The sequence below is a fragment of the Podarcis bocagei genome (assembly GCF_964188305.1).
Source record: "Podarcis bocagei genome assembly, chromosome: 17".
Lineage (NCBI taxonomy): Eukaryota > Metazoa > Chordata > Lepidosauria > Squamata > Lacertidae > Podarcis > Podarcis bocagei.
The window spans coordinates 34,144,753-34,170,410 of NC_138143.1; the positions used below are offsets into that span (position 1 = coordinate 34,144,753).

General features: G+C 45.2%; 1 protein-coding gene and 1 long non-coding RNA gene across 2 annotated transcripts in view; one reads left to right on the forward strand and one right to left on the reverse strand.

Annotated features, from left to right (window-relative positions):
- Positions 1-2,709: 2,709 nt before the first annotated feature.
- The window catches only part of LOC308576670 (transient receptor potential cation channel subfamily V member 6-like), a 103,249-nt gene continuing 80,300 nt past the window's right edge, over positions 2,710-25,658 (forward strand). The window contains exon 1 of the mRNA XM_081176385.1: positions 2,710-3,687. The gene's annotated coding sequence lies outside the window, so the exon portion shown is untranslated. The remainder of the gene's footprint in view (positions 3,688-25,658) is intronic.
- Positions 6,360-8,322, reverse strand: LOC308577093. The gene is made up of 2 exons (XR_014003432.1): positions 6,951-8,322; positions 6,360-6,829 (listed from the first exon to the last, which is right to left on the reverse strand). It is a non-coding gene; the product is annotated as an uncharacterized lncRNA (long non-coding RNA).

The following is a 25,658-nucleotide window of genomic DNA, read 5'->3' on the forward strand; positions in this document are numbered from 1 at the left end:
GAAGACCCTCGGCGCTGGACCTCAGTGTCAGGGCTGAACAATGGGGGTGGAGACGCTCCTTCAGGTCAAATCAGGTGAACCTGCTTTGGAATCCAAGGAAGGAGGGTCCCTGTTCCATGACTACCTGCAGGTATAATAGACCCACGTTGAGGGTTATTAAAATGTTACTGCTGAGATATGCCTTTATGAGACATTACGTGCAAATACTGGTAACTGCCCCCCTGTTCCATTCTTCCCGAAAGAAAAACAGATTCAGGTGTGGGTGATTTTGATCAGAGAAGCAGTGGGAGGGGTGTTGGTTTTTAACCCTTTCCCTGCCTGCAGCCTCTCAACTCCAAATTTCTCCCCGAGAGGGTTGGTTCCCCTGAAGGTTCACAATGAGTCTAAATGGGGGTTCTTCAATTTGAAGCAGAGAGTCTGTGGGATAGCGGAAGTGTAAAGCACAGCCCCACTCAAATGCCCTACTTTGGAAGCTGTGTTTTGTTTATAAAGAAGAAGAGCAGCAACAGCAGAACTGAGTGACATACGACTTGTAACCTGTCCTTGAGACAGAGAATGCAAAGCTCTTTCAGCACTTGTTAAGCACAGTAAAAATGATAAACATCAGCAGCATGGGTTTATAACATTTTTGAAAGTTAAATCAGGATTCTGGTGTGATGTCAGGGTGCAGAGGCTGTTGTTTCACAGAGGAATGTTGCTAGGCTACACATAATGGCTCTTAAGCATATGGTGCCCTCTGTGTCCCTCCGAAATCTTCAGTATTTGGAGTCCTCCTGCTGGGTGTTGTGAAAGGACCCTATGGCACTCTGGCGGGGGCAGCAACTGTTTCCCGTAACCTTGGAGCCCCCTACTGGAATATACTGATATGCTATGCAGTTGACCACATAAAAGCAGCCTATGCTAGATCAGGTGGAAGGTCCACCCTGTGTAGCTCTTTGCCTTCAACAGTTGTCAACTATATTACCCTGGGAATTAGAAGTTCACAGCAGAGCAAGATGAAGAGATCAATCCCCTATTGCATTGGTGTCCAAACTTTTTTTCAAAGAGGGCCAGATTTGATGAAGTGAAGGGTCATGGGGCCGACCAAAGGGCTGTCGTCCCCTTCTCCTTGTGCCCTCCGTCTTTCCCTACATCAGGGTCTTTTCCAGGGAGTCTTCTCTTCTCATGAGGTGGCCAAAGTATTGGCGCCTCAGCTTCAGGATCGGTCCTTCCAGTGAGCACTCAGGGCTGATTTCCTTCAGAATGGATAGGTCTGATCTTCTTGCAGTCCATGGGACTCTCAAGAGTCTCCTCCAGCACCATAATTCAAAAGCATCAATTCTTCGGCGATCAGCCTTCTTGATGGTCCAGCTCTCACTTCCATACATCACTACTGGGAAAACCATAGCTTTAACTATACATGCCTTTGTTGGCAAGGTGATGTCTCTGCTTTTTAAGATGCTGTTTAGGTTTGTCATTGCAGGTGTTTTTTAATTTTGTGAGTACTGTCACCATCTGCAGTGATCATGGAGCCAGCCCAAGAAAGTAAAATCATCAGAGTTCTAGGGTCTCTGATAATGGAGGTTCCATTTTAACAGCCATTAATAGACGCATTTTTCATGAATTTGCCCATTGCAGACACATCAACACCTCTTGTCGATAAAAAAATATTAATATGCTCTGAATGAAGAACTTTGCACCAAAGTTGTCGGTTCTGAATCTAGTGTCAGAGTGTCATATATATTTTGTAAATATTTAGTCTATTCATACAATTATTTTAAATGAGTTTGAGTATGCTACAGCCCAATTCTAACCATGTTTATGCAAATGAAAATCTTGTAAGTTTCATTGCCATTTCCTTCTAAAGAATGAAGTCTTGCCCATGAAGGAAGTAAAGTTGGGGTGATGGGGCAGTTTCTTTGGGGTTGTTTTTTTCCTTTTGGAAGAGTGGGGCTCGTGGTCTTAGGATTTGGGGGGCTCTTAGGCATGGTACCCTCAGTGCCTATGCCCCTGGTCTGCAAGAGGTGGAAGGTGCAAGTTGAGAATTCCCTTGGCTGCATCTGTTGTATTGGATGCTCTGTACAAAGCTGAAATAGGAGCATGGGATTTGGGGATCATTGGGATTTGGGGATCTTGCTGGTCTGAATGCAGAGCCCTGAAGCTAGCACTCAAGGGAGAGTAGAGGGACATCGCCCGGCTGTGAGTCATGAAGGCCGCTCCCTGCAAGGCCCTTTCCACCTGGCCTAGGGGGCGGGGCCCACACTCACCCAGCACTACCAAAGAGGTTCCTGGGGAGACCAGAGGGACATTGCTATGCCTGACAACAAACCCCAAGTATTGGATTCTTTTGCCCCATCTTTTGGTGCCTGCCAAACAGCCGTGTCATCCTTATGATAATATTTTATTCTCTTGCTAATTATGCTGTTTTAAATATGCATTTTATATTTGACTTCACTTAGCAATGTTTTTTTCTTTTTTGAAATGTTTGGGGTTCTTTTGTTGTTAACTTTGTTTGGGTTACATATTTATTCTGTAGGTGACCTCCTTTGCAATGTTTTATTTTGAAATCTTTAAGATAATATTTTAGTTTTCTGCTAATTATGTTGCTTTGACTGTATATTCTATATTTGACTTTCTTCAGATTGTTTTATTGATGTTTTAATATTCTGTAAACCGTTTTGAGATTTTTCTTAAAAATATAAAGCAGTATAGAAATTAAAAACATACATACATACATGGGATGCTAGGATAGGAAGCACCCACATGATCCAGCCTATCTAGAGACACCTGGAGATGCATCAGGGGAGCATCATTAGAGCAGCAGGCACAGTGCAAAGGTTGCTTGAACTGGTCCTTAGATGCCATGATGGTGTTCAGAATCAAGCTTATTCACTGAAATCCCCGCCCAAAAACACTCCCATGCTAATACTTTGGGAAGTGAGGGATATAGGAGCAAATAGATGGTTGCATTGGAAATTAGCAAGGACACCGCAGGGACTTTAACCCCGTCCTGGAAACCTTGAAGGTGGTGCTTGAAATGGTCCTTTGGTGCAATGGTGGAGTTAAGAATCAAGCTCAGTCACTGAAGTCACCACCCTCCCATGCTAATACGTTGGCTTAAGAAAAAGGGAGCCAGTCGTTATTTGGGCAGTGTGGGATAGAGAGGGATAGAGAGACATAGAGAGATAGAGAAACATAGAGAGGGATGAAAGAGTTAGCAGTTGCATTGAAAGTAAGCATGGACACCGCAGGGATTTGAACCCCGTCCTGGGAACCAGGAGCGCCGACCACCAGTGTCTTTTGCTTTTTTTTTTTGAGCAATGCAACAAGGGGAAAAGCAAAACCTGAGAGAACATTCTGCGAATGTTCTCTCAGGAAAAAGAAAACCTGAAGATGTTAAGAAGAGCTCTTTGGAGAGACCTGTGGAGAGACCAGCAGAAAAGAAAATGAGAAAAAGGAGAGACAAATACAAAAAACATTGTCCTGGGGGGGAAAAACACTGAGTAGTGGAACGTGAATTTACCTAAAGCAGCACTGTCCTAATGCTGGTGACTCTCACTGCAGGGTTTTTCTTGATGTTTCAAGAGCTCTCAGTCACAATGCATCTTTCTCATCAACTGAACAGATCTGCTTCAGGTACAATGAGCTCTGGGAAGCCTGAAGAAAAGAGGAGCTGGAACAAAAGAAGAAGTCTTCTCCTACCTGCAGGTGATCCTCATTGTGGTGACACAGAATACGGCCTCTTCTGACGACTCAGTCACCCCGACCTGAAAGAGTCTTAGCACAAAGAGTTGCAGACCAAAAACAATAGAGATTTCCTCCCTAGCCAAGCTAGGGATACTCACCTAAATGTCCTTCAGTGGTAGTGTATAGAACTATATTACTACTATCATTGTGATGTAGCATTTAGCGTTTACTTGTGATTTATCTGAGCCTGTCATTGCTTCTGAAAATACAAGAGTACTTGATAGTTACCTTCCTTCAGCTGTGATGGTCACTTCAAAGTGAGAAGTGAAGGGCGAAGAGGATGTGAGGGGCGATCTGGCTGTGATATCTATCACTCCATTAATTGTCAGGGTTGATTTGGCTGATCTGGCTGATTTGGCTGGTCTCCCTCCCTCCCTGCTCCATGTGCTTCCCTCCCAAAGCGGCATGTTCAGTAGAAGAGGACGACCATCCCGGATAAAAGAAGTGCACCATTCTTTGGTCAAGGGTATATGATAGCTGTGCTCCCCTGCTAGGACCTCCAAACAAGCTCAAGGGTCCAATTGTTGGAGAACGTAGGGTAGGCAAGCTTCCAAGACTCCAGACACATCCAAGTAAGGTGCTGAATTTTGTGTTGTCTGAACCATGCATTAAATGGTGTTCTTGGAAGATACTTAGCAAAAAGTTTAGAGGTTCCACCAGGGGAGCACAGCTATCGTATACCCTTGACCAAAGAATGGTACACTCCTTCTACCTGGGATGCTTGTCCTCTTCAACTGAGCGCACAGCTTTGGGACATGGAATGATGAGGGATACAGCATAATCCACCCCCTTAGCGCATTTGTCAATGAAATCATAGGCCATGATTTTAGAGTCATTACTACCACAGCCACATGACGTATCAGTGATAGGTTTGCCTGCCCTGTTGCATAGTTACCTTTTGACGTCCGTTTCCCATTTATTATGTCATCTTGTAGTTGCTGCTGGAAAGGCCAGTCCTTTCAGTACAGCTCTATAACTTTCAAGCATTCATTCTGCCTCCACTGGAATCTCCACTTGCAAGACACATTGGAGACATATTCCAGAATTGAAGGCTCCAGTTTCAGATGGGAAAATATAGAAGAATCCTTTATCGTAACAGGTTGCAAATCATCTTGCCGCAACTTTAAAACGAATGAAGAATCACAGAGTTCCATTTTGACTAGATATTTCCTCCCTAGTCAAGCAGGGGATACTCACCTAGATGTGGTTCAGTAACAGAGTGCCATTTTGACTGCCATTTTTTCATTAATCGGGTGAAGAGATTAAAAAGGAGAAACCAGTACGAAGCATTGCACTGAAAAAGATCCCTGAGTAGTGGGGAAAAAGAGCAGATAACCTAATGTTTCAGGTGCCCCTCAAACATCTACTGCAGGGTTCTCCTTGATGTAGCAAGAACTGAGCTCACGTTGCATCAACTGCTTTAGATGCACGGAGCTCTTGGAGGGGTGTAAAAAGCAAGAGCTGGAGCAAAAGAATATTAGTCAGGGTTTTCCCACCAGCAGATAGACCTCAGTTGGCAGTGACACAGGAAAGGATCTGTACTGTGTCCAGACTGCATAAGGTTCTTCCTGCTGGAAGCTCAGGTGGCAACCACGTGGAACTTGCTTAGCTCTTCTATTAAAAAAATATGATTAAATGACCAAAATCGCTCCATATAAGCTCCTTGGCTGTCTTGGTTTGTATGTGTTATTCCATTTATATTGTGCGTTTCCTCCAATGAGCCCAAGCTGCTGTGATGATCCCTCTCACTGCGACCTTAAAGTGTCTCAGCACAAGAATTGCAGGTGGAAAACAGATTTTCTCTCCAGCCAAGCACGAGATACTCACCTAGAAGCCCTTCAGTCAGAATGCATTTGCACCTGTTGCCACCTTTGAAAAGTCCAAAGTATTTAATAGTTACCTTCCTTCAACTGCAGCACTAGTTTCCAGGCGGGAAGTTACTGGCAAAGGAAGCTGACTGCTAGACCTGGTTTTAAAATTGGTATTTTAGTAAACTGGCATCACCTTCAGTGATGGAGGATCCCAATTTTTCTTTGTATAAAGTCAATGCTTTGTGTTGTCTGAGCTATGTGCCAAATAGCTGTTCCTAGAAGATGCTTAGCAAAAATAAAATAAAATCCAAAAACCTTGGTTATTACCATCAGAGAGCCACATTACGCATCAGGGTAATCTTGCCTGGCCTGTTCCATAGTTACCTTTTGAGCTCCATTTCCCATATCTTTTCGTAATCTTGCAGGTTCTGCTAGAAAGGCTTAGTGGAGTTGATGTTCTAGTCTGCTTCCTCATTGGATCCTCACAACAACCCTGTGAGGTAGGTTAGGCTGAGAGATAGAGCGCTTCATGGCAGAGTGAGGATTTGAACTCGAGTCTCCCAGGTCCTAATCCAGCACTCTAGCCACTCTCAGGAACTTCCTTTGGAGAAAGCACTTTCCCCCAGGATCCTGGACTGGCCATGTCCCTGAGCAGTCACTCTCCAGTCGCCATCAGCAGGTTCATCCTCAAAATGCTTTATTTGCCTTTTCAGCAAGTTTTTAACTTACCTGTCTTTCTCTCCTTCCAAGGCAGCCTGAGCCAACATGAAATTAGAAGGAACGGATTTGTCCTCTCCTTGTCTTCTTTGCTTTTTCTCTCTCGACATGCACATTTCTAGCTTCAGCAACAAAAAACCCCAACTTTCCCTTCATGAAATGACTTCTCTAGTTGCCTTTTAAAAGAAATGCCTTCTATTTTCCCTACTCATTTTCCCTCTTCTTTAAGCGGACTTCATATCCATGTACCCTTTCATGTGCTCCTTCTTTTCATCCAAAGACTCATCAGTTTGAAAGGTAAATAACATTTGATTCTCCCCTTCCTTCATTTATCTTCATTTCCAGTTAAGTATTTTTAATTTTCTTTATTCTCTTTAAAATCTCCATCTTGGTATTTTTCTGAGCTGTTTGTTTGTTTGTTTGTTTGTAAAATATGTCCACCATGACTTCTGTGACTCTGCAGGAAGAGGTGGCTTCATCTGAGTGTTGTGGGCTCTTCAGACGCAACTGTAAAGAGAGGGTGTCAATGAGACACACCTGGAAGAGACTGGGGTCTTCATCACCTTTTCTCTCTCCTACAGAAACAGAGGAACAAAAACAGCAGGTTACCTAAAGTTGCACAATCAAAAACACACAATTATTCTCTCAATAATACACTGCTGGTTTTTACTTGATGTATCCAGAGCTCTTACTCACTTTGCATCTTGGGAGTTAACAAAACAGTTCTGCCTCAGACACAGTGAACTCTGCAACGTCTGTAAAACAGAAGATCTGGAACAAAACAAAGAGCGTTGTCCCGCCCGTAAGTGTACTTCATTGTGGACTGACACAGGAAAAGGTCTTCTCTGCAGTGACATCTCGACAGTAGAAGTTCCCTTGGAAACAGGAATGGCGGCCACCTGGCATCTTCACTTCCCAGCTCATCTGAAAAAAATGACTGAATGACCAATGTTGCCAAGTGCAAGCTTCTTAGAAATTTGTATATTTTATGTATTATTACATCAGTAACCTACCTTTTCTCCAGTGAGCTCATGGCAGTGTGATCATCCTTCTCCTGTGACCTGAAACAGTCTTTGAACAAAGAGTTGCAGAAGAACAAAATATAAATTGTCTTCCCAGCCAAGCAAGAGATACTCACCTAGATGTACTTCAGGCACAATGTATACAAGAGTATTGCTGCTATCATTGTGATGTAGCGTTTAGGGTTTACTTGAGAGGTATTTGAGCCTGTCATCGCCTCTGAATATTCAAGAGTATTTGGTAGTTACCTTCCTTCAGCTGCAATGGTCGCTTCAAAGTGAGAAGTGACAGGCAAAGAGGATGTGAGGGCAATCTGGCTGTGACATCTGTCACCCCATTGATCGTCAGGGTGACAGCCTAATCCACCCCCTTAGCGCATTTGTCAATGAAATCATAGGCAATGATTTTAGAGTCATTACTACCACAGCCACATTACGTATCGGAGATAGGTTTGCCTGCCCTGTTGCATAGTTACCTTTTGACGTCCGTTTCCCATTTATTATGTCATCTTGTAGTTGCTGCTGGAAAGGCCAGTCCTTTCAGTACAGCTCTATAACCTACAAGCATTCATTCTGCCTCCACTGGAATCCTCCACTTGCAAGACACATTGGAGACATATTCCAGAATTGAAGGCTCCAGTTTAAGATGTGAAGATACAGAAGTTTCCTTTGTTGTAAAAAGTCACAAACCGCCTTGCTGCAACCTTAAAACGAATGAGGAATCACAGTGTTCCATTTTGACTAGATATTTCCTCGCTAGTCAAGCAAGGGATACTCACCTAGATGTGGTTCAGTCAGAGTGATATTTTGACTGTAATTTTTTCATGAAGCGCGTGAAGAGATTAGAGAGCCAGTGTGGTGTAGTGGTAAAGAGCGGTAGTCTTGTAATCTGGGGAACTGGGTTTGCTTTCCTGCTCCTCCACATGCAGCTGCTGAGTAACCTTGGGCCAGTCACACTTCTTTGAAGTCTCTCAGCCCCACTCACCTCACAGAGTGTTTGTTGTGGGGGAGGAAGGGAAAGGAGAATGTTAGCCGCTTTGAGACTCCTTAAAGGGAGTGAAGTGAAAGGAAGGATATCAAATCCAAACTCTAAAAAGGAGAGACCAGTACAAAGCATTGCACGGAAAAAGAACACAGAGTTGTGGGGGGGGGGGGGGAAACAGATTGTCTGAGCTATGTGCTATGTTCAACTGCAGCACTAGTTTCCAGGTGGGAAGTTACTGAGAAAGGAAGCTGGCTGCTAGACCTGGTTTTAAAATTGGTATTTTGATAAACTGGCATCACCTTCAGTGATGGAGGATCCCAATTATTATTTGTATAAAGTCAATGCTTTGTGTTGTCTGAGCTATGTACCAAATAGCTGTTCCTAGAAGATGCTTAGCAAAAATAAAATAAAATCCAAAAACCTTGGTTATTACCACCAGAAAGCCACATTATGCATCAGGGATAATTTTACCTGGCCTGTTCCATAGTTACCTTTTGTGCTCCATTTCCCATATCTTTTCGTAATCTTGCCGGTTCTGCTGGAAAGGCTTAGTGGAGTTGATGTTCTAGTCTGCTTCCTCATTTGATCCTCACAACAACCCTGTGAGGTAGGTAAGGCTGAGAGAGAGAGCGCTCTAGTCTCTAGAGGTCTAGTCTCCCAGGTCCTAATCCAGTACTCTAGCCACTCTCAGGAACTTCCCTCAGAGAAAGCACTTTCCCACAGGATCCTGGACTTGCCATGTCCCTGAGCAGTCACTCTCCAGTCGCCATCAGCAGGTTCATCCTCAAAATGCTTTATTTGCCTTTTCAGCAAGTTTTTAACTTACCTGTCTTTCTCTCCTTCCAAGGCAACCTGAGCCAACATGAAATTAGAAGGAACAGCTTTGACCTCTCCTTGTCTTTTTTGCTTTTTCTCTCTTGACATGCACATTTCTAGCTTCAGCAACAAAACCCCCAAACTTTTCCTTCATGAAATGACTTCTCTAGTTGCCTTTTAAAAGAAAAGCCTTCTATTTTCCCTACTCATTTTCCCTCTTCTTTTAACTGGACTTCATATTCATGTACCCTTTCATGTGCTCCTTCTTTTCATCCAAAGACTCATCAGTTTGAAAGGTAAATAAAGCTTGATTCCCCTCACCCCTTCATATTCCTTCATTTATCTTCAATTTCTCTTGGCTTTTCCTGTTCAGTTTTTTTAATTTTCTCGATTCTCTTTAAAATCTCCATCTTGGTATTTTTCTGAGTTTTCAGTTTAAATTTGGCTTGCTTAAACTCGTTTTGGGGGGACTTTCTCAAAGTCCACCATCTGTCTACAATTTACTGTCCCTGTGTTATTAGGTTTAAGTCTTCTTTGATCTTCTATTTTCCTTCAGTTTCCTTTCAATTTAACATTTAATGCCTCTCCTAATACGGTACTTTTTAGGGACAGATACCTGATTAAGATATACGTGCGCAGTATTTGAAATCAACCACAGCAGCGATCATAGGTGAAAATTACCTGTGTCCCTTTTTAAAGTTGTAAATAATAGGAAAAAGCTAGACTTCCGGGTTGGCGCCATCGCCGAATGGCGGACTCCCTCCAAGCTCCGGAGGGAGTCTGCTCGGCAGGGGCTGGGTCCACCGCGCCGGCGACGCGGGGACCCTCAAAAACCACGGGCACGGAGCCCGTGGACATGGGGACCCGGCTGGCACTGCTAGCGCCCTCCCGACTCGTGAAAGAGCCTTTTTAAAGGCTTCGGATCGGGTGCCGGGGAGTGGCGTGGTGCTTTGGGTCTATCGCTTCCCCTGCCGAGCGCAGCCGCATGCCATTCGACGGAGAGCGCTGGCTTCTTCCATTTGAAATTCGGACTATCAACAACGACCCGTGAGTAATTGGGAAACCGGGTACAAAAGGAGAAAAAAAGAATTTTTTTTCGTATTCGGCACGATCAGGGGCGATCTTAAAAGGAAGTCAATCCCCCCCTGACTGTAAACATTCTAAAACAAGGACTGGGTAACCAAGATCGATTCAGAAGTTTACCGCTGATAAAAATCATTAATTCCACGATGCGAAATTACAAGAATTGTGCTGGAGGAGAAGAGTGGAGGGTGAGAGGGAAAAGGCAACCCCCCCTGGGAACCGGGGCGATTCGCAAAGCCTGGAGAAGAGAGACGGAGACTTTGACAGCTGTCAAAGTAGCTGTCAAAGCTTGAGAATATAAAGAGGACTTTGTTACAAGTATTTTGTTGGCTAATTCTGTTATAAATTGACATTATTTGGATATAAATTGTCGGGGGAAAAAGAAACAACAACTGACTTTTGGATTAGAGGATACAAAGTTACTGCAATCCCCCTAGAGGGGTTTCGGGACATTACAAGTGGTCGTATGTGGAAAATTACTCTGGGCTGAGCACAGGACTTGTTCTCTGGGAAAGCGGCAAAACTGAAACAGTATTTTGTCTACAGAGGTGTTTACACTAAAAGGAGACAATAGAATTCTCTATTGAAGAAAGGAAGGGACTGGACGTAAGTTTTTGTTCCTGAATAACAAACCTCTGTAGAGATACCAGAATTCGGAAAAAGAACGTTTTAGCAGCTGAACAAGACAAGAAACCTGAGAAAGTAAGGAATAAAAAGATCAAAGGACTAACTACGACACGGAAAGAACAATGGGAGGAGCAACAAAGACTAAGGAAACTAAAGGCCTCAATTTGACTGGATTTTTGAAGTTAAACATCATTAAAATAAACAAATTAAAAGAAAACCGGCAAGGTGGAACGGGGAAAAATCTGGCTATGGACTTGAGATCTCCAGGCTGATAACATATAGACTGATGGACATGGGGAATTCAAACCGGGGAAGGGAGGGGGAGTTTTGGAATCCAAAGGCTATGTAACCAACTTTTTGAAGCTTCTTATATCTTTTGTCTTCTATTTCTTTATATAACTTTGGTATTTTGATTTAACATGTTTAAAAAAAAGGGGGGAACTCGTGGAAGGAAATCGGGACAGATCTTGGGGGAAAAATCTTTTTATTTTTTCTGTTAAAGATGAGGAGTGATGGTAAGATTGTATAAATTTTGGCTAATGGGTTAAACATATTGGTTTTAAATTGGGAATGAGAGCTTGTGGAACCAACTTAAGGAAAGGGGAATACAGTCGGGAGGGGAAGGAGGGAGTCCTAGAAAGAAGGTTATGAAAGTAAGGATTTAAGCTTCTCTTTCTTTTTCTTTCTTTCTTTATCTTTTCTATCTTTCTTATTCTGTTATTATTGGAAATTTTAATAAATATGATTATAAAAAAGGAAAAAAAAATAAAGTTGTAAATAATGAATTTCAGAAGAGTGAAATCCCTTCATTTACTCTATAAAAAATTCCCAATAGTTTTGAAAAGCAATCTAATTTGAGCTGGTTTCAGTTGCCTTTTCAAACCTGTTTCATCTTCCCAGCCTCCCTCGCCTAATCCCTCTGCCCCTTAACTCCTTCAGCTCTGACCAGTGAGAGGGCCAACACCAGTACTATAGTCAAGGACAGGCTCACTCACTGGAATGCGACTCGCTCCTTCCGCCACCTGTCATAATGACACATAAAAAAGTCCCTTGCAGCATTAATACAGTGGGTGCAAATGTCTTTAGTTTCGACATGGGGTCACTTCAGGGCTTTTATGGGAAATGAGTGTTTTCTTTCCAAATTAATACATTCTGGAAATGTAATCCACCCAAATCTCATGGATTACAAACTACAGGAACATCACCTGCACAGGAAAATAAGGGAAAGACTATGGGAAGAGGGGCTGGCTTGGATCTCAGTGGCTCCCATTGAATTCCATGGAGCAAGGTAAATGGGCTGCAATCTGGGGTACAGTTGGAAAGGACAGCAGTTGCTTCTCACCCCTATATATAGAGAACATTCTATGATAGAATGAATGAAGCCTGGGTGCTTGTTTTTTAAAAAGTTGGCTTAAAAAGAAAGTAAGTGGTGGTTAATTTTAAATCATTGCTCCTGTTAGTAGCATACTGGCCGTCGTTCCCTTGAAAATTGCTTTGTTGAAATATAATACCTGGCTGGTGGATGAGAAGGGTTTGGAGTAACTGAAATAGATGTACAGCTCCACTAATTACAGAAGAAATTTCATTTCACTGTTACGACAGTTGTGTAATGCATGACGCCATTAATCCATTTGCCATTGCCAATAGATTCAAAATTCTCCTAATCAAAATCATTCATTTTAAAGGAATTTGCCTTGTTTGGTGCACTTCTTTCTTGCACTGGGCAAAGAAAACATTGCCACTGAGAGAGATCAGAAGGCTGATCTATAAGATGGTAAAATGGTATTTTCCTTTAACATTTTAGCAGCCACTGGCCCATTTGAAAATGGGGCTGACTGGTAGTATTCCAGATAAGACCACACTTGACTTGTCTAGCTTGATATCCTAACTACATATAAAGTGACTGCAATGAAAGGTTTTTGCTTGAGATGATAGCTTCTTTGCATGACTATTCAGTAGTTCTTCTTTTCATACCTGGCAGAAAAATGTCAGTGACATGATGGATGATTTCTCATGGGGAGAAATGTTTCATTAGGGGTCCATCTGGTTCAGTGTTTATATTAGTGCACTCTGAGAGACTGCCAAGATTCGGATTACGGTGTTATTTTGCTCCGTGTTATGTGTAATTTTTTGTTTGCATGTGCAATAAATGTATAAACTAACCACAGTTTCCTGTGATATCCACACTCAGAGATTTCTGGATTGACTGTAGTTAGTGAAAATAAGCCAGGAGCAAGCATGTTTTTATGTCCTGTTTTTTGTTGCTCCCAAATCAACTTACTTAGAGTAGGCGACCAGGGTAATGCCATGCTGTGTGGCATCGGTTGCCAACAATGCCCATATATGCCCATAGAGGCCTTTCCGACTAAGTGTAGGAAGATCCTTCTGACAGTACGAGCTGTTAGGCAGTGGAACAGACTCTCTAGGAGGGCGGTGGACTCTCCTTCCTTGGAGGTTTGGAAGCAGAGGTTGGATGGCCACCTGTCATGGATGTTTTAGTTGAGATTCCTGCATCTCAGGAGGGTTGGACTAGATGACCCTCGGGGTCCCTTCCAACTCTGCAATTCTGTGATTCTATGAATGATGCCACTGTGGCTACTCCTAGACTGCAAGCCTAAAGCTGCCATCTTGTGTATGCTTCCTTGGGAGGAAGCCCCACCCAATTCATCTGTGGAATTGAGCTTCATGGCTGCAACCCTAAGCATAGGAACAAAGGAAGCTGCCTTATAACTGAATTAGGCCAGTGCTCCCATCTGGCTTTGTATCAATGACTGACAGTGTCTCTCTAAGGATTTCCTCCAGCAGCCATATCTGGAAATCTGTGACCTCCTCCATACAACACACACACTCCACCACTGGGTTATAGCTGTGCCCCCAAAGCACACTGGCCGGATCACTGGGACTTCCTTCTAAGCAGAGTTAGGGTCAAACTGCACTTCCCATGATCAGGGGGGAAACAAAAGGCCAGGCTGCCAGGGCTGGAGAGATGCAGGTCAGCACAAAGAAGCAAGGCCAGTTGTCAGTGCTCAGCCAACTTTTTATTCAAGGAAATGAACATACAACTCAGCGACACTTCCCAGTAGGTCTTGCCCCTGTGGAGCAGTTGTCAGGACTGAGGTCCCTGCCTTCTAAGGCTCCTCTTCTCCCAAGCAGTCTCAGACAGCATCTGAGCATCTCTGGCCTCTGTTCCACTCTCCTCGTTATTCTGTGCGTTCTTGGAGACAAGGCTGGAGGGGAGCTTGTCGCAGCAGGAGAGGGAGACTCCCTGGATTCCTCATCAGTCTCTTGACGCCCCTCCTCTGCTTCTGCCTTGGAGTCTGAACTGCTCCCTTCCACAGGTTCTTCCTGCTTACTAAACTTTATTGCCCCTTCAGCATCCAGCTAGATTCTCTGAATTGCAGAAATTGGCCTCTTGGCTTATAGTGGCCAGTGACACATGGCTTAAAAAAGAAAGAAAGAGGAGACTGATTTGCAAATGCTGTATATACCGTATTTTGCGCCCCATAAGACGCTCCGGCCCATAAGACGCACCTAGTTTTTTGGGGGGGAAATAAAGGGAAAAAATTATTTCCCCCCCAGGCGCGGGGCTGGGGCAGCCCGAGCTTCCCCCGACCCCAGCCCCCAAACAGGCAGCTCTCTGCAAGCCGTGGGAGCCCAGCGGTGGTTCCCGCTGCTTGAGGAGAGATCCGCGAAGCCTGCACGTGCTGGGATCAGCGCTTGCAGGCTTCGGGATGCCTGCAACTCTCCCCAAGCAGTGGGAACGTTCCCGCTGCTTGGGGAGAGATCCGCGAAGCCTGCACGTGCTGGGATCAGCGCGGGCAGGCTTCGGGATGCCTGCAACTCTCCCCAAGCAGTGGGAACGTTCCCGCTGCTTGGGGAGAGATCCGCGAAGCCTGCGCGTGCTGGGATCAGCGCGCGCAGGCTTCGGGATGCCTGCAACTCTCCCCAAGCAGTGGGAACGTTCCCGCTGCTTGGGGAGAGATCCGCGAAGCCTGCGCGTGCTGGGATCAGCGCGCGCAGGCTTCGGGATGCCTGCAACTCTCCCCAAGCAGTGGGAACGTTCCCGCTGCTTGGGGAGAGATCCGCGAAGCCTGCACGTGCTGGGATCAGCGCTTGCAGGCTTCGGGATGCCTGCAACTCTCCCCAAGCAGTGGGAACGTTCCCGCTGCTTGGGGAGAGATCCGCGAAGCCTGCACGTGCTGGGATCAGCGCTTGCAGGCTTCGGGATGCCTGCAACTCTCCCCAAGCAGTGGGAACGTTCCCGCTGCTTGGGGAGAGATCCGCGAAGCCTGCACGTGCTGGGATCAGCGCTTGCAGGCTTCGGGATGCCGGCAACTCTCCCCAAGCAGTGGGAACGTTCCCGCTGCTTGGGGAGAGATCCGCGAAGCCTGCACGTGCTGGGATCAGCGCTTGCAGGCTTCGGGATGCCGGCAACTCTCCCCAAGCAGTGGGAACGTTCCCGCTGCTTGGGGAGAGATCCGCGAAGCCTGCACGTGCTGGGATCAGCGCGCGCAGGCTTCGGGATGCCTGCAACTCTCCCCAAGCAGTGGGAACGTTCCCGCTGCTTGGGGAGAGATCCGCGAAGCCTGCACGTGCTGGGATCAGCGCTTGCAGGCTTCGGGATGCCGGCAACTCTCCCCAAGCAGTGGGAACGTTCCCGCTGCTTGAGGAGAGGTCCGCGAAGCCTGGAGAGCGAGAGGGGTCGGTGCGCACCTACCGCTCTCGCTCTCCAGGCTTCAGCGAAAGCCTGCATTCGCCCCATAAGACGCACCCACATTTCCCCTTCATTTTTGGAGGGGAAAAAGTGCGTCTTATAGGGCGAAAAATACGGTAGATGCACATTTAAAAATGATTACTACCCTACTGAGTCATACAAAGTAGACCCATTGGTTTCAGTGAATCTGAGTATGAAATAGCTGGATGCATGATTTTATTCTTGAGTATGACTAATGTTAGATATCACTCTATAATTTTTATAGAGGAATACTATACATCTCACTGTAGTGGGGAGGACCAGGGCCTGTGTGCATGTGCTCAGTCTTCTGCCAAGGTGCTCGCTTCTGATGGCCAGTTCCTGGGCCCCTGCATTCCTCCTTTACTTTTAAACCAGATTTGGAATGGACAGCCATTCAAACAGAGGACATCATACAGAGAACTGCCACCTGTCCTTATTCTGCCACCTGTCCTTATTCTGCCACATCTTCTTATCCTAACCTTCTGATAGCCGTTCAAATGGACACAAGTCTTCTCCAAAGGAGGACACTGACCACCCTGTCTTTGCCCTGCTTGTTCTGCTAATGTGTGCATGTGGTAGCAGTTGCTCTGTCATTGAGACCTTGTCCATTTTCCACATAATTTAAATAGGCTGCATTTTTGTGTGTGTGTTGTTTCCTAAGCAAACGAAGATGTGAAATTAGACTCTCTTTTAAAAAGTACTAGGGATGTAGTGAGACCAGAGGGATATCGCCCGGCTGGGAGTCGTGAAGGCCGCTCCATGCAAGGCCCTTTCCACCTAGACTAGTGGAACATTCCAGGTCTGTGATCAAATCAGAAACGAGGATGGCTTCTGTAAACCCAGGATTGTCCTTGGAACATAGGGACGCTTGGAGGGTCTGTGTTTGTAATAGATCCTATTTGAACTTTAATATGTGAAAATGATGTTTAATATTCAGGAGTCAGGGCATGATTTTAACAATAGGTTGAGCTACAAATCTGCTGTAAAAGAGGCAGAAGTGGAAATACGACAAATGACAAATGCGCTGTAATGTATATTTGCCCTTGAATACTTGCAAGTAAACAGGTCTATGAGGGCACAGATCTATAATTCATGTTTGTTCCCCAGCCCAGCCCTTTTGCCCCGTTTGAGGGGGTGCTGAGGTGCTGGGAACACTGAGGAAAGATGTAAAGTGCACCCAAATCTGGTATGTGTTTTGAGTACCGCACTAAGTGATCTAAGTGAAACTTAGCATGCACATTTATTAAATAATTCTTCATTTGGTGTTTGAATATCAGCTCAACACACCTGCACCTCTTTTAAAGTGGGAGATGCAAAATACTCTGCAATCTCTAAAGCTTATCTTTCCAAACCTGCTGATTATTTTATTGTTAGTTTTATATGATCCTATTGTGGACATAGGCTTTCAGGGGATCAATAAAAATTGAGGGGAAGTTTCCGTGTGATTCTTTAGTCTGGCACCACCGACTGGCTATTATCGCCTTCCTGCTCCCGAACCAGGTATCTCTGTGAAAAACAGAGACTGTATGCAATGGAACATAACAAAGAACTCATTCGTCAGCATGGCTGGCTTCCCATTTCATCTGCACCCATTCACCCAGCCATATACAAGATATGAGTGGCATTAACACCCTACACACATACATGGGGAGGTACTTTTCCAATCATAACCCCACTTATATATGTTTGCACAAGTGCTGCTCTCAGCCTTATTGGCTTGGGAGAGGGGGGAATAGTTTACATTCCTCGTCACCCTTCCCTCTCGTGCCTGCCTTAGTTAACAAACAATGACCAAAATTGCTTCTGTGTAAAGAAAACAAGAGACTGTTCCTATCCCCTGAACTGTAAAAACAAAACAAACGAAAAAACTTTATTGACCACTGAAGTTCATGGGGTTTATCTTGAACCGGGGAGAGGGCAGGAGAGGCGGTGAGAATTTCTGGGCTTTCTGCTTCCAGGGCCTCTTACCTCACCTCCCATCAAGGATGGCCTAGGGGCAGAGAGAAATGGAGATGGTTGCTGCAAGGTGCCTCCCTTCACAGGAATGGAGAGTTCTTTCAGAGATGGTAAACAGGTGTCTGTTCTGTACCGCTCCGGATGGCAAGTGTGGGTTTATATGCCTGAACACTCCTCCTCGTTTTTATTTTTTAAATCCCTTCACACAGAAAACTAGCACGTGGTAAAGAAAGAAAGGCTGGATCCTTGACATTAAGTTTTCTGCGTGCAGGGATTTATTTATTTTGTATGGTGCAGTATACACAAATATACCTGAAGTCTTGAGAAAGTATAGGCCGTCTAGAGCTTTACTACCTCAGTGGGAATTAGGCTACCTGTGAGGAGCTGACCTGCCATAAAAATCATTTTACCTTTAATGAGACGTCAGACTGGAGCATCTTGCTAGATAGGGCAGCTGTAGGAATTCTGAAGAAAGCTTTCAAAATAAAGCAGCAAGAGTCTCTCAAGCAATTAAGCCTTTCCTCTTGCAAAGAGGGGAGGAGTTGTGGGTGGGACCCGATGTCTGCCTCATGCAGGGGGCGTTGACCCCTGCTCCCCCCACTCACCTGGCTGGCGCACCTCGCCCACAGGGAAGCCCCCAATCAATTAAGCCTTTCCTCTTGCAAAGAGGGGAGGAGTTGTGGGTGGGACCCGATGTCTGCCTCATGCAGGGGGCGTTGACCCCTGCTCCCCCCACTCACCTGGCTGGCGCACCTCGCCCACAGGGAAGCCCCCAATCGGGTGGCTTGGAGGGGGTGGGGTTTGCAGCTCAACTTGCTGCTGCACCAGCCATGCAGCCTCATTTTCCGCCTTCCCGTCGCGAGTCACCCACCCTCCACTCCCTTAGAGCTCAGGGTTTTGGTTTTTCTCTTGGCCTTGCTATGGACCTTAGGTTGGTCGCCCAGGTTGTCCAGGGGGCCTGGTAGGATTTTTTCCATTTGGCATTAGGCCTTGTGGTTTTTTCGCCTACCTCGTAGCAATCGTCACAACTTTCTTGGTATTGGTGGGTAGGTTAGGCATTGGAATGTGTTTGTGGTGTGTGGAAGGGCTAGGTGTGGCCATCGCCTACGCCTTCAATGTTGGGTATTCCTGTGTGGTGGGGGGCCATGGCACGACCCTCGGTGACATCAGGGGAGAGCTTATAGTTGTATTAGCATCAACAGGCTCCACCTACTGGTGAATAAACCCCCTTTTTAGGCTCACCCCTCTTCGAGTGGGTGGAGTCAATTGTCGTGATCCAATGCTTAAGCCAATACCTTTTCACTTGCTGTAATCAATAAAGTTGTGGCCTTTTCTTGCCCATTAACCTTATATTACGTGTCCGTGTGTCTTCATTTCACTAAACGGGGATCGGGTCCTCGAACCACAACTGCATATTTCTTAACTTTCCGCCAAATTCTACTAAATTAAGATGGCCTGCTGTGTGAACGTTGAGGGAAGTTAGGAGAATTATGATAAGCACAGTGACATTTCTGAGGAGGTTTCCCTACATCTCTGGGAGTAGCTGAGGCATAGCTGTCAACTTACAGATTTGAAAATAAGGGACCAGCAGCCAAAATAAGGGATTTTCCAAGGAGCACAGTAATGTTCAACTTCTGGGCCCCTCCAAGCCAAAGGCAGAAAGCCCAGCCAGCAGCCAAACGAAGCCTCAAGCGGTGGTTCCCACAGCACAGCAACCCGGCAAAGGGGATGCAGCAAGGAAAACCACCGTCACCTCTCTGCTGGGAAGTGCTGAGCAAAGGTGAGTCCCCAGGCAACGCAGCTGATTTGATTGGCACAAGGCATACAAGCTCCACCCCCCAGTTGTTCTTAGACTCCTTATTGGGTGAGCAACACAGCCAAGCAACACAGCTGGGGCCTCCCTCCTCCCTGGCCAGCGGGGAGGGAGGGAGAGGAACTGCTTCCTTTGAAACCCGGGAAATTTAAGGGACATCATCAATAAGGGACAGCAGCGGGACACGGCGCTGGGATAAGGGACTTTCCCACCAAATAAGGGACGGTTGACAGCTATGAGCTGAGGAGTGGGATCGGAAACTTTCTGAGCAGCGAACCATGAGTCTCAAATGACACCATTGGCATCAAAATGCAAACCCATATTTCCCACCAGTATTTAATCTGGATTTACCCTTCCTGGGAAAAATCTGATACATTAAAAAAAAAAAAAAGTTGGAAGCAACCTGTTTGTGATATCTCAATGACCTGTTTTCAAATTGGGCACCTGGAAGCATCTAAACACTATGGAGAGGTGCTGCTAAGCTTCTGTATATCAAGTTTCTCTTAAATGTGGAGAAACAGAATAAGAAAGAAAGTTATCAATCAAGAAAAAAATGACTGTCATGAAAGTGGCAGGGAATCATTCAGTTCTGCAATTCATTCCACGTTCATCATTTAGCTTAGATTTTGATAAACAATACTACGGGAGTCGCAAGACAACCTGTAAGCCACTTCTCTCAACTGAGCATGGACCTTAGTTATAACAATCTCTGCAATCACCCTGGTTTCAAAACATATTGTGCACCCGTTGACTCTGGTGGCCTTCACAACATCCTGTGGCCATGAATTCCAAAGGTTAATTATGCGTTGCGCAACCAAATACGTCTCTTTGTTCTGCTTGAACTAGATGCCAACCGGGTTCGCCAGATTGATGGCCCGAGTTCTAGTGTTTGAAGAAGGCAGGTGGAAATCTCTCACTTGTTTCTCAGAATCAGCCTCAAGCAAGGAGGTGAGAACCGGGGGCAACTTGGCCTTAACATTCTGTGCTTCACTAGCAATAATAAAAAGAAGATGTAGTTTGCCACCGTTGCAGTTTGGAAACTTTACAGGAGTCTTAAAATGACTCTCTTGTGACACGATTCCTCTTGTGCGCCTATCTTTGTTCATGCGTTTGGGTTTTTGGAGAAAGGTATATGCACTACTCAGACTCTCAACTTGGATTAAGGTAAAGGTAAAGGAACCCCTGACCATTAGGTCCAGTCGTGGCCGACTCTGGGGTTGCGGCGCTCATCTCACTTTATTGACCAAGGGAGCCGGCATACAGCTTCCGGGTCATGTGGCCAGCATGACTAAGCCACTTCTGGCGAACCAGAGCAGCACACACAAACACCGTTTATCTTCCCACCGGAGCAGTACCTATTTATCTACTTGCACTTTGACGTGCTTTCGAACTGCTAGGTTGGCAGGAGCAGGGACTGAGCAACGGGAGCTCACCCCGTCACAGGGATTCGAACCGCCGACCTTCTGATCAGCAAGTCCTAGGCTCTGTGGTTTAACCCACAGCGCCAACCTTCAACTTGGATTACCAAAGGCTTTAATGCACTACTGTACGTAACCCAGGTTACAAAGGCACATCAGTCAGCAGGTGCAACAGAGGTAAGCTAAGACATTGTCCAAACATTTGACATGCCCACTATGCTCTCCTTTTGAAGCATGGGGAAGGCACAGCATGACCTAGTGGTTAAAGACCTGGCTTCAAATCCCAATTTGGCCATGAAGCTCACTGGGTGACCTTGGGCCAACCACTGCATCTCAGCACAACAACCCACCTCACAGGGTTGTGGTGGGGATTAAATGAGGAGGAAGAGAATCATGTATGCCACCTTGTGCTGCTAGGAAGGATTATAAATGTTAAAAATGAACAAATAAATGAAATTTGCATAGTTGGCATCCCAAAGCATGGGACCAGGCAGGCAAGTGGACTCTCCTGGGTTTCCTGAGTCTGTTTGCACAAGTACAATCATCTCCATGTCCTTGATGATGGGGCTGGCTAATAATAATAAAAATAATAAATAATAAATTTTATTTATACCCCGCCCTCCCCGGCCAGAGCTGGACTCAGGCCTGCTAACACCAGTAAAATTACAGTAAAAACATAATGGGGGGGGGGCAATTTAAAATACAGGTTAAAATGCAATTTAAAATGCAGCCTCATTTTAAAAGTAGCCCATAGATTAAAACCATAAGGGGAGGGAAACATAAGGGTCAGACTGAGTCCAAACCAAAGGCCAGGTGGAACAGCTCTGTCTTGCAGGCCCTGCGGAAAGATGTCAAGTCCCGCAGGGCCCTAGTCTCTTGGGACAGAGCGTTCCACCAAGTCGGGGCCAGTACTGAAAAGGCCCTGGTCCTGGTTGCAACCAATCTAACCACCTTGCGACCTGGGACCACCAAAATGTTGGCATTTGTGGACCGTAAGCATACCAGGAGAGGCGGTCCAATAATAATAATAACAACAACAACAACAACAACAACAACAACAACAACAACAACAACAACAAATCAATATCATATTTCTCTGCAGGCACCTCTTTGATGGGAGGAGGGTCATTGGAGGCAGGGGTGATTCTGGCACCATGTTAGGGGGCTATGACATAAAGCCCGAGTTGTCCGATAAAACTGAGGAAGGGGTCTGGCCTGATAGTCAGATTGGTTTCTCCCCAGGGTCTGCCCACCAGCCCACTGGAGTTCAATTCTGGCACTTTCCTCTGCCACCTCAGACTATTCCCACCATGATTTCTCCATGGGGCTCATGACAAACCCCACCCAAACATCTCAGTGTGCATTGGTTCTGTTTTTTATTTTGAGTGTGGAATCCCCCTTCAGACCTTTACACATGATGCGGAAAGACCGGAAATGGACCTGGTACATGCTGGGATTGGGGGGTGGGTGGGCTTTGCACACATTCCCCTCCCCATTTCAGCCCCCCCCCCGACACATTGAATGAATGAGTGGAGATTCTGTTAGCTCACACAACTGCCACATCCTTTGAAGCCTAGCTGTTTAAATTCCCAGTTCTAGCCCTTATAGAATTAAAAACTTAGAACATTTGGTATGTGTTCTTTGTATATAAATCTGGGGATCTCCCTTTCCTTGCAATGTTGACAAAAGCAAAGCTTGTCCTCTAGTCCTTGAAAGTTTAGGTAGATAGGCAGGTAGTGATGCAGTCGTACAAACAAAGGGGAAGTACTGAAGAGAGAAAGGAAAAATATTGTTCTATATTCTCAAGTGGCAGGAAATTCCAGGGTGATCTTTTACAGAATAGGTAACCTTCTGAGTAGAAAGAGCTGGAGAATTACATCCAAGCTAGGACTGCAAATAAAGTAAGAGACACTTAATGTTGCCTTTTCAGTTTATTATTGGCTGAAGCTCATGAACTTAACATACTGCACACATTAGACAATTTGAAAGCACGGAAATGAAATAAATTGTTATCCCCAAATCCTCCTTTGCAGATTTTAATGATGAATCTTCTTCGAATATTCTCCAAATATGGTACCTAATATTTTTCATATATTGGATACCTGTATTTGACAATGCTATGTATGAGTTTGATATTTAACGGCTGACAGTATGTGATAGATGGCATGCAACAGTAATTAGTGTCTGACAGCATCTGATATATAATTTTATTTAGTAAATGATAGTATAAGACAGCATGCAAGTGTAGAGCGTGCCTTTGATTCCTGCAAAAATCAAAACAACGAAGAGATGTCAAAATAGAAAAGCATTTAAAGATTGCAACAAAAGTTTTACATCTGAAATGCAAACTCTCATTTCAGTGCTGTCATTTTGCATTCATTTTTGAGTGAATCCTAAATATTTTCCAGAGTTAAGCTGAAAGGGTGTTTTTGTTTTTTGTTTTGTTTTTTTGCAGTATAAAAACATCACACAATCACACCCTGTTTATGATCCTTTGGGAATTGCTTGTGAGGAGGCTTGGCTGGTGCCTTCAGTACATATCTTTAGGTGTCAGGCAAAAACATTCCTCTTCTCCTAGGTCTTTGGCTACTTAAACAATCTATGGGCTTTTAAACTGCATGTGGAGGGTGTTTATTGCTTTTGTTTGTTGTTATGGTATGTATTTTTGTGTTTTTATATTGTAAACTGACCTTTGATCCTCAGATGAAGGGCAGTATAGAAATTTAATGAATAATTGCTTTGAAAATAATTTTCCTATTCAGAAAGCATTGCTGTAATTCTGAATCGCCCTCACATTGATAACAGAAAACCAAATCTTATTGGCTTCAAGCTGTTGTGATATTATCCTTGCTATTCATTGTGTGTTTCTCATCTGGCTGATCCATGAAGCACTGCGATCAGATCTAATCTGATTGGCTATTTGTGATGCTCTTTCTGACCTCATATTCCGCATTCGCAATGGCAGTGAATAAGGGGTATATGGAGAGAATACAATTAAAGGGATGTCTGACACATAGTTCTAATCTCTCATCAAAGCAATAGCTCCGTACCCTCCAACCTTTCTCTGATAAAAATAGGGACATCCTATTTAATAATAATAATAATAATAATAATAATAATAATAATAATAATAATTTTATTTATAGCCCACCCATCTTACTGGGTTGCCCTAGCCACTCTGGGCAGCTTCCAACATATATAAAAACATAAGAAAACATTAAACCTTTTTTTTAAAAAAACCTTCCCTATTTATCATCTTGGGTCGCATAACTCCATACGCTCCAACATTTCTCCAATGGAAATAAGAGACATCCTAAGTAAAAGCAAGGGGACATGGGTGGCGCTGTGGGTTAAACCACAGAGCCTAGGACTTGCCGATCAGAAGGTTGGCGGTTCGAATCCCCGCGATGGGGTGAGCTCCCGTTGCACGGTCCCTGCTCCTGCCCACCTAGCAGTTCGAAAGCACGTCAAAGTGCAAGTAGATAAATAGGTACTGCTCCGGCGGGAAGGTAAACGGCGTTTCCGTGCGCTGCTCTGCTTCGCCAGAAGCAGCTTAGTCATGCTGGCCACATGACCCGGAAGCTGTACGCCAGCTCCCTCGGCCGATAAAGCGAAATGAGCGCCGCAACCCCAGAGTCGGTCACGACGGGACTTAATGGTCAGGGGTCCCTTTACCTTTAAGGAAAAGCAGGACATTCTGGGATCAAATCATAAACTGGAACAGCTTCTGTAAATCGGGGATTGTCCCTGGAAAATATGGGCACTTGTAGAGTCTGTAGCTTTGATCTGAAAATGAAAATGGGACGACATTCTGTGTATCCTTACTATTTCCTAATATTTGCAGCCTCAGACAACAGTGGAAAACTGGGCTGGGGTTATGGGGGAGAGTCTACCCTGACCAGCTCAGCCTGAATGCTTCTCTGCTGTTTGTTCCATCTGCCAAGCACTTGGCTCCTTAAGCCTTGCATCTTGCTTCAGGCAGAGGAGAGAACACTGGGGACAGACTGATGCCACCTGGACCAGCTCAGCCTGAATGTTTGTCAGCTGTCTAGTCCCTCCTCCAGGGCATTTGGCTATTTAAGTCTCGGAGCAGCTTGCTTCAGGTGTGAGCCAAAGTGGGTAAGAGAAGAGGGCTCTTGGCTGGGCAGTGATGAGCATGGGGAGAACCTGGAAGAGTTGATTGGAGGCACCTGTGGCTTGCTGGGAACACTCCCAGCTCACGAACCTATAACCAGTGATGCTACTGCGGATTACCCTTCGGAATTACCCCGAGGATGCACCATCTCTTGTTGTTTTTACTGGTATTGTGCAGGGGTGAAATGGCTCCTTGTAGATGCTCCCCAGTGAGAGCAGAGAGTGGCAAGGGTGGGGAATGTCTAAGCTTGCTAGGAGATAGCAAGGGTTGTGGGTACTCCCTGAAGGACTCCAGGGAAGGGTGGTGAGTTTACCCTACCATTTAGCACAAGCTTATCCTCAGGAGATAGCTGGTTTTTTTATTATTATTAAAGATTTTCTTGATTTACAAAAGTGTGTGCAATGTCTCTCTCTCATATTTTTTTTCTCCACGTAACATTTTTACAAATCAGTTTCATTTGTTGAGGCATTAGGAAGAAAAGGGGGAAAGAGGTGGGGATGAGGAAAGATGGGTGGGGTTGGGGTTGGGTGGCAATGTTTCTATTTTATTATATGTAGGGTTTGGTGTCAGCGTTGCTTGTGCAGGTTCTTTGCTGTTCACTTGTGTTCCTTTGGTGGTGAGGGAGGTTGGGGTTGGCATAGGGTGTGGTTATTCATTTGTGGTTGGCTGTGGTGGTCTTTGTTTTCGTGTGTGAATGGGATGGGTGGGTGTCAGATTAGCCATATTGATTTGTATGCTGTTGGTGGATTTTTGTCGTTGTCTTGTTGTGCTGTGTATGTGATAAAGGGGAACCATACCGGGGTAAACGCGTCTTCTG